Below are 9,212 nucleotides of genomic sequence, written 5' to 3' on the forward strand. Positions count from 1 at the left end.
ACTATCAACACAACAATATTTATTACAATAGAATTCGGCAGCACTCCACCCTTTGGTTACTGAGACGCCGTCAATGATGTTGCGTGGTTATTTGTCTAGCTCCAGAGTTGGAATGTTGAAGAGAGCTGCGACGACGTCTAGGCCCTTCGTCGGCCAGGGTGAAAGAGGATGAAAATCCGCGCGAAGCTTGGATATCGATGACTACGCATGCGCATGAGACTCTTCCTGTATTCCTACCGGAACTAGTCCCTGCGCGTGCGTGGATAGAAACTCCGAAAATGTCGTCTGCTATAAAGGCGTCACTACACTATTGTATATCGGCACCATTTGTTGGATTAGTTTACTCCTGTTAATAGGTACCACATGGTGCTATACCTTGCCTCAGCTTGTAAGTGCCACGTAACGGGAGAGTTTACCACTCTAAGCAGGTACTCTAGCGTACGACTTGAGGGAAATTCCTCTCTCTCTCTCTCTCTCTCTCTCTGTTATATACATAAATACGGACGTAGTAGATAACAGCTAACCTTAGGCCGCCCTTTTGGACCCTGTTGTGTCCACTACTCTGATTGGATGGTATTGGCGCAATTTGTCTCTTGCTCTATTGCGCGCCAATATGCAACCCAACCAATCGTAGCCTTCTGATAAAGTTACGTGAGCCAGTCTCTTCTAAACCTCCGGTGAGCCGACTGCACCGTATAAAACTTCAGCGACACATCGAGCCGATGTCTTTCGGTTCCAGACTTACATTCTTGCGTGTTGTAATTGCTGGTGCTCGCTTTTAAGGTTACTTGTGAAAAAGTAATGGTCGGTCAAAACATAAAAGGAAGGAAAAGGCAACCCAAAAAGGAAAAAAACCGGCGGGTTAAATAATTAAAATCAACCCGGAACATTAAATTATTCTATCATATATGTTTTTATTTATTTAACCACCATATGTTTATATAATTTGTAATCTCATCCGTATTTTAAAATTCGTTGTGTAAGAATGTAATGTCTGTCCATTGTGATGTCCTCTCTATGTGAACCTGTATAGGTTAATAAAGAAATATTTTCCGTTCCAGATCTTTTGAAGTCTAGCCACTGACCACACAGGACACAGCCAGTTCCAGCGACAACGCAACAGCAGCCACATGGTCGAATTTACCTGGATGTAAGACGACGCAATATTGAGGAATGCTCCTAAATGTAACTAGATACCACATGAAAGTATGATTCACTATTACAACTAGGCACCATAGGTAAGTATAGTTCACCCTTACAATTAAGTGTCACAAGAAAGTATAGTTCATCGTTGTAGCTAGGTAGCACGAAAAGATACAGTCCACCTACATGTAATGAACTACCACATGAAAGTAATAGTTCGCTTAAATGTAGCGATATACCACAATGTGACTTAATTCACTGAACTGTTTATTTAAGTCTATAAAAATGGAAGATAGTCACTGAGTCTATTGAACTTTGTTATACAGAAGGAAAGCAACCTGACATTTGATATTTCGTTAATTTTTCTATCAGCTACAGGTCTTTAACAGTTACTGTTTGCAATACTACGTGATTAGAGCGTAAGAACATATCGGTGTTGGAGATGACAAACCAACTGGTACGAATGTGATACTGTAAGTATTGATTAAATGATTAGAGAAGGAAGATAACTACACATCTACGTCATAAAATAGTTAATTTAATTATAGAGCAGAAGTAACCACATACTTAAGTAACGATAATGCAGATTTGACCCTTCAAATGTTTTCAACATCAGAAATAAATCTAGTTGTGTTAAATGAGAGATTAGAATAAATAATAGGGGCTAGTGAACAATTAAAGGCGATAGAAGAGACTCGTTTATAAGACAAAATGATTAAGATGGCGAGTTGAACTAAACATCAGAAAGAAATTCAATGCCACGGAGAAGGTAAATGCTCTTCAGGAGTACCACCTTTTTTTTTTTATATATTACAGGTAAATAAAGATTAAGCTGTAATAATACGAAGGAGTGTTTTAGGTGAGATGTGTGATAGTTTGTTGTGAGATATGAGAAGTATGGGGGAATAGGGGTGGTTGAGTGAGATGTTAGACATTGCATGGGATGACGTATGAATCAGGGTACATACGTGCAGGAACGAAATTTGCTTAGGAAGTGCACACCTAGCTTTTCAGGAGGATGTTCAAAACGTTTACATTGCCCCGCAAAAGTTTTAGGGGGTGCGCTTGCACCCCCTGTTCCCGGGCTTGTGTCAGAGTACTGAAGAGGTAACAGAAACGGTAAACATACAGCTATAGTGGAAGGGATCATAAGTGAAGTAAGAGGTGGGGTAAATAGGTGAGGTAATATTACTAAGTAGAAGAGTATCTCATGATGCGAGGTATAACGTGGGGCTGAGACGGAAGCTATGAGTGTAGGATATTACTGTTATAGTTGGCATAAGAGAAGGAAGAGAGTAGCAACAAAAAAGGGGAGGGGTAGTAGTTAGAGAAAGACAGAAAGAAGGAGAGGGAGGTTGTATTGAGAAGGTAATAGAAAGAGTAAAGGTAGACTGGAGCAGGAAGTGGAGATGAGAAGAAGGGAAAAGAGATAACGGAATTAAGGAAAGCAAGGACAAGTGAAGAAACACAATGTTGAATAGGGGGCAAGAAGGAGGGAGGGATAAATAGAGAGAATGAGACAGAGAGAGAGAATTACTCAGGGATTCCACGCACAATTATTCTACCCAGTTCCACAGATATTCCACCCAGTTAAACTTGTTGTTGGATGAGAAAAATAGCAATGATTTGAAGAACTATGCAGCTTCTTTTCGATGTCAAGTCGATTCTTTTAGTCTGGTTAAGTCCATATTCTTTATCGCCTTCTCTCATTTTTTCTTCCTTTCCTTCTCTCCTTTCTTCTTCTTCCTCTCCTTCTTTCTCTCCTATTTTCCTCACTCCAATACATTTTCTTTCCTCCTTTCTCAATTCCAATCCCCACCATAATCATTAACAGACCTTGTTTGGTAACTCTGTACATCTAATAAAATTCATTTGTTAAAACATTTATCACACAAATAAATAACTAGATATTCAGATTTTAAAACCACTACCACCAACAACAACACCAACAACAACAACAACAACAACAATCGCGTATAAAAATATTAAATCACGTCATTAATGAATAAAAATAGAGTTAAAATATGTGTTTGGGGCGAAATTATGAAAGAAAAATACTTCAAAGGAAGATTTCGGTTGGGAAAGTGGAAAAAGAATTCTTACAATTCTAATCTGTCCTCGCTTTTTGTAAACCAAATTTGGAAAAGTGAATTAACTGTTGTAATGAGATTAGATTATTCAGTCTGAGATTAATTTCTACCAGACAAACGAAATATCATTAATAACGAGATTATGGTTCCTGAACATTTTTCTTCATTGTTATTTGCTACTTTCCAAAAGAAAAAAGAAAGTGAAACAAGTAAAACACCAAAGGACTGTTTCGCACATACACAGAACATTCCACTAACGCAAAGAATATTTCCGCACACACAAGAAATGTTTCACTGAGAATTACTCAACAACAAAGGATTGTACCAACATAAGAATGTTCACATACAAGGATATTCCTCCAACACATAGAACGTTTCCACACCCATAAGGAATATTCCACACAACCATAAAGAAAGTTCCAGCGTGTAGTGTAGGTCACCTTGTCCTCTGTCCTGCTGCACTTGCTCTGGATGCGTGCAAGTTCATTTCTGGCGCATCCTATTTTGGCACCGAGTGGAAGTGTGGAATTGTATTGGACAAACATATCTCTACTGGCTGCTTTCCTGGAGAACTCGGTGTGGATCTCCCCTTCTTCCGTTATTTTCAGTTGGAAGTCAAGTAGCGATAGTGATCCCGAGATGTCGGGATGTTCTATAGTGATCTAATATGTTCATGTCCATGTTGTTGAACGTCGTGAATATTCCGTCAGCCTCTTCACGGGAGGATGTGAGTATGAAGATGTCATACATACATACACACACACAAACACACACACGCACGCACGCGCGCACACACACACACGCACGCACGCACACTCACACACGACAGGTTTTTAGTTTTCGTCTACCGAATCTATTCACAAGGCTTTTTTCCAGCCAAGACTATAGAAGACAAGATGGGAGTAGACCCGGTGCCATGTGATTAGGAAGCAAATTTCTTACCACACCCGCGACTATAAAAAAAATGTGGTAGCTTACGTTGGGTGAGCGGGTTGTGCAGACCGCACAGGGCGGCCAAAATCCACGCTGTCTTTTTATACATACATACTTACATACATACATACATACAAGTATGCATGTTTATATAGATTTTACATACATCCAAGCAGATATCTACACCCACATATAGATACATCCATCCATTCATCCGTCCATACATACATACATACATACATACATGCAAATATATGCATAGATAGTTTTAAATACATAACGGCATACACGTATATTGGAACACACGTGTACAGTAGTGTGTGAAAATTAAATGAAAAAAATATTTATAAATAGATGATCATATGAATTACAAAAGTCTGAATATATAGAAGTAATAAACATTTGAATATATGAATAAGAAACCGCCTGGGAGGAGAAACACCACGAAATATAGAGGAAATGATTTTAAATTATTTTAAAATGAGCATACACTTTACACTCAAATGTACGTGAGTTTACATATGCATCGTTGTATGCATACGTACACAATGTACATTGTATTAACATGTACGTACAAATATGCCGATGCATACGCATACATATACACAAAGGCATACTTATTCATATATACAGACGTGTACAACAGACAATACAAGTACACTCTTGTAAACCAATGCATACATATACCTTCATATGCAAGTCCGCGAGTTGCTTGTTGCAGGGTGAGAGTTCGGGCTGTAATATCTGTAGTTCAGAATATGTTGTCTTGGAGTGAGAATGTATTCGTAAAAGGATAGAGAAGGTGATATTGTCAATGGTACAAAAGTTTTAAAGTTCATTATTAGTGTACAAAACTTAATCCATATACCAAATTTGAAAACAATTGGAGCAAAATTGTAAACAGTGACAAAAATCACCAAGATTCTGTCATTGTATTTTGTTTTTTCTTTTTGCTCTTAGGAGAACTCCAAATCCATTCAAACAACATGCGAGGGGGTACTGAAAATGTCATGTCTTTAAGAGTATCGCGAAAGGATAGAGCTGTTACCTTTACAAGGGATGTAGGACAACTACTTAGGAGATGATATGCAAACAATCATGGTGGCATACAATATATCTTTCTCTTTTTGCAGATTTAACGCATGATGGCAGACCCTACAGTGGATTTTGGCAAAACTGAAGCACATATGGTCATGAAGTTCCTCTTTTTGCAAAGCAAAAGAGTGGCGGAAATCCATGGCGAGATGAAGGAAGTTTGAATGACGGCTGCTTATCTAACTCCACAGTGAAAATCTGGGTGTCAAGGTTTCGGACTGGTCATTTCGAGGTTACAGATGAACCTCAGCCTGGACGGCCAACTTCCGAGACCACAGAGGACAAAGCCGATGATGTGCATGTCGTGATTCTCAAGGACCACCGGATTTCAATAAAAGTCATAGCCGAGACTCTTGGGATTTCCCGCAGAAGAGCTGACCCCATCATCCACAACATTCTGGACATGAGAAATCTTTCCACAAAATGGGTCTCGAAGTGCTATAATGCAGAACAGAAGCGTATAAGAGTGACGATATTAGAAGCGATTTTAGACCAGTTTGAAACGAGATAGGATGAATCTATAGCTCGTTTAGTCACCACGGATGAAACTTGGTTTCATCATTATGATCTCAAGATCATAAGCAATCAATGGAGTGGCGTCACAGCGGTTCACTACGTCCAAAGGAGTTTCGGACCCAGAAGTCAGTTGAAAACGTTCTGACTCTAATATCAACATAATAAAATCTTATATTGGTTTAACCGTGAACACTTTCTAATTCGGATTTTAGCAACATACTCATTTCTTTAGCAACATCAACGAAGAAACAGACACCATCTAGGCTGAATGAAAATTATTTCTGCAAGACCAACAGAACACCAACTATAATATTAATTAGAAGAAATAAATTATAGATCGCACCAAAGCTTGCAAACATACTGGGACCTGTGTGTCATAATGATGATGATTACACTGTTCCATAATGAATCAACTCTGAATTTCATACTGAAGTTTATCTCCTTTTACGTACTTATACCCACCACCTTCAAAGAGAATACATCTGATAATGTAGCTCGGGATACACTATACATGGAAAAGGTGAGATGGTTGTAGTTGGACACCGCCACAACAGAGTTAAACAGCATGAAGGCGAATTAAAATACCTGTTGACTTGACTTGAAAAGCGGTCAACCGTAAACTAAATATTGGTTTCAAGTTTTTACACAAGGCTAGCAAATTCGGTGAAGAGGTAAGTCGATAACATTAACCCCAGTGCTCAGCTAGTACTTACTTTGTCGACCTCGAAAGAATGAAAAGCAAAGTCGATCTTTGCAGCGTTTGAACTCAGAACTCAGCGTTTGAACGTAAGCTCGGAAATAATGCCGCTAAGACTTTTGTCCGGCGCGTAAAGATTCTGCCAACTCACCGCCTTACCTGAACACAATATTAAAATATTATGATATATTGTTTACCATCATTATATTGTTCAACGAAAAAGAGGGAGAGAGAAAGGAAGAGATAGTGAATGTGTGCATTTCAACGCATTATCTTTAGATCGAGACTTCAGTGAATTGTGACCAGTGTTGTAGCTGACATTCACCAGTCTCACGTGCTTCCTTGTCACATGGGCATTACTCTTCACGTTAGCTTATGAGCTGTGTGACTTTGTATGCATGTTTGTATTTGTGTGTGTGTGTGTGCCTTTGCACGTGTGTATGTGTTCTTAAGTTATCTTTATAAGATTTCACCCTAGAACTGTTTATTTTCTTTCTCTATTTCATACATGTTTAAGCCATATTTTGTGTGATTTCTTCAGAATATTAGAATGATGAAATGTCTCTTAAATGCTGCAATAAAATAAACTAAAATATAGCCACGTTTAACCGTTTTACTAATGGACACGGGCAATATTATTTCAATAGACAATCTCTATTAAATATTTTTTCTCTCAGGCTATTATTTAGTTGTTGAGTGAAACAAGTGAAACCTCACACAAGCAGCGTCTTCTCTTTCACATTCAATGTCTTCTTCACACACACACAATAAAAAGGAAGAGGAGAAAACTAATTAAAGGAAGGGAGATGTGACTACAAACCCCACAGGGAAGCGGTATTGTTTAAAACACTGTTTAAACCTTGTTTTTTGTTGAGTCATTTTCATGTCTGTAATCAGTGAACCAATTCTACGAAATGTACGAGTTGTCTTCTGTTGTCAACTGAGTCCAATACACTTTACTTACACTGTCATGGGAAAGGCATGAATGTCAGATAGTCTCAGTTATGCTTACAGGACACAGGAAAACTAACAGAGACAAGTCCGTAACACAAGTCCGTAACTAAAACTTGAGAAACACATTAAAATCACTCAGTCATATACATTAGACTGTCTAATAAAAAGTTCGTTTCGCCACTTCGAGGTTTCGGGTTCGTTCAGTGTGCAGGACCTTCATCAACAAGCATCAGGGAGTACAAAGAATTGTAAACTTTGGTATTTGTTCTTTTGCGAATTAATACGTCATTTTGTACAACCCGAGTAGTTATAGCAGAGTGCACACTTTTAGAAATATTCGTATTAGATCTCTTGTGTAAGGATGATCTTTTCCATTCAGTCCTGAAGTCTTGGAGAGAGCCATGAATGTTGCCATTCCGCCAGTGACTAAGCCATTATCAACAAAATATTCCCCACTTTCACCCCTAAATATTCAACAAAAACCATTCTTAAATCAATCATTTTATTTTCTTTGTTTTCCATTGGACATACTTCCCATGTTCAAGAAAGATTGTTTAGGCGGTAAGTGCACATTTTCCGTTTCCTTTTTTTAATTTTTTTTTTTTTACTTCTTTGTGTATTTTTGGTGGATAACGTTTTAAGAGGCACTTGTTTATTTCAAGAAGAGCGTCGGTTCCAGGACAGATCCCAAATCTGCACTGATTTCATAAATATGGGAGGATCCACGGCGTAGATGATGTGGAAGGAAGGTAAGTTGACGCTCGTGCTAGTAGAGCAAGACTGCATTTAGCTAGAAGAGGTATAGATAGCACCATGATAAGGTCCTCAAAGCATTAGATGAAATCTTGGAATAGGAGAGACAAGAAAATGCAAAACCCACGCGAGATCGTCCTCAAATGTTGAGTTCATCCGTGAGTAGGAGAAGCCAATCACTTTAAAAAAGGATTGAGAACCTCCCACAGGTAGCACAATCACAGGTGATGAGAGTGGACCTAGGAAAGAACCTTCACTTTATCCAAGATTATCAAACACTCCTGAGGCCCGACATAGCTATATGATTGGAGAAAATAAGAAAAACAACTGACAGTTCCGCTGGAAGAGGAATGTGAGGTGGTTTCAGAGAAGAAAGCCACTAACTACCAAGATTTGGGTTAACAGTGCAAGGAAAAGATTTGAACGCCTGACTATTTGAAGTTGAGGTTGGTCATATGGGTTTCTCGACAGTCTGGAAAAGGCTGGTAGTTCTGGGAGTGACAGGAAGGGAGAGGAAGAGCGCTGTTCGCAGATTGAAAAAGAAATTTGCCGGCATGAGAAACGAAAGAAGATGGCCATTGACTGACCATTACTTCCAATCTGCCAACAGAACGATGCTATATTTTAAAGTTGAAACGCAAGAGGAAAGTTGGATACCACCGGACGACTTCTCTTGACCGAAAGCTAGTCATGAGTTTGCATCTCCAGTAGTTGTAGCTTATAGGATGCATATATATATGTATATGCGTCTATAAGTATATATGTATGTATATATACGTGTGAAGTCATATTTAACACATTTCAGTGCATTCGGACGTGGGCAAACCTTCCACTGCAGAAATAGTTCTGGGTGATAATCTTCTGGACGACATGCGTCACCGGATGATAGGACGCATGCATTTCTGCGCTCTTTTGTTTCAAATGCACTTGAAAATCTTAAATATGACTTGGCAATTATATATCATATATCCCCCCTCCCCCCTCTCTCTCTCTCTTTATATATATATATATATATATATATATATATATAT

The sequence above is a fragment of the Octopus bimaculoides genome, chromosome 12, assembly GCF_001194135.2.
Source record: "Octopus bimaculoides isolate UCB-OBI-ISO-001 chromosome 12, ASM119413v2, whole genome shotgun sequence".
NCBI classification, from domain to species: Eukaryota; Metazoa; Mollusca; class Cephalopoda; order Octopoda; family Octopodidae; genus Octopus; species Octopus bimaculoides.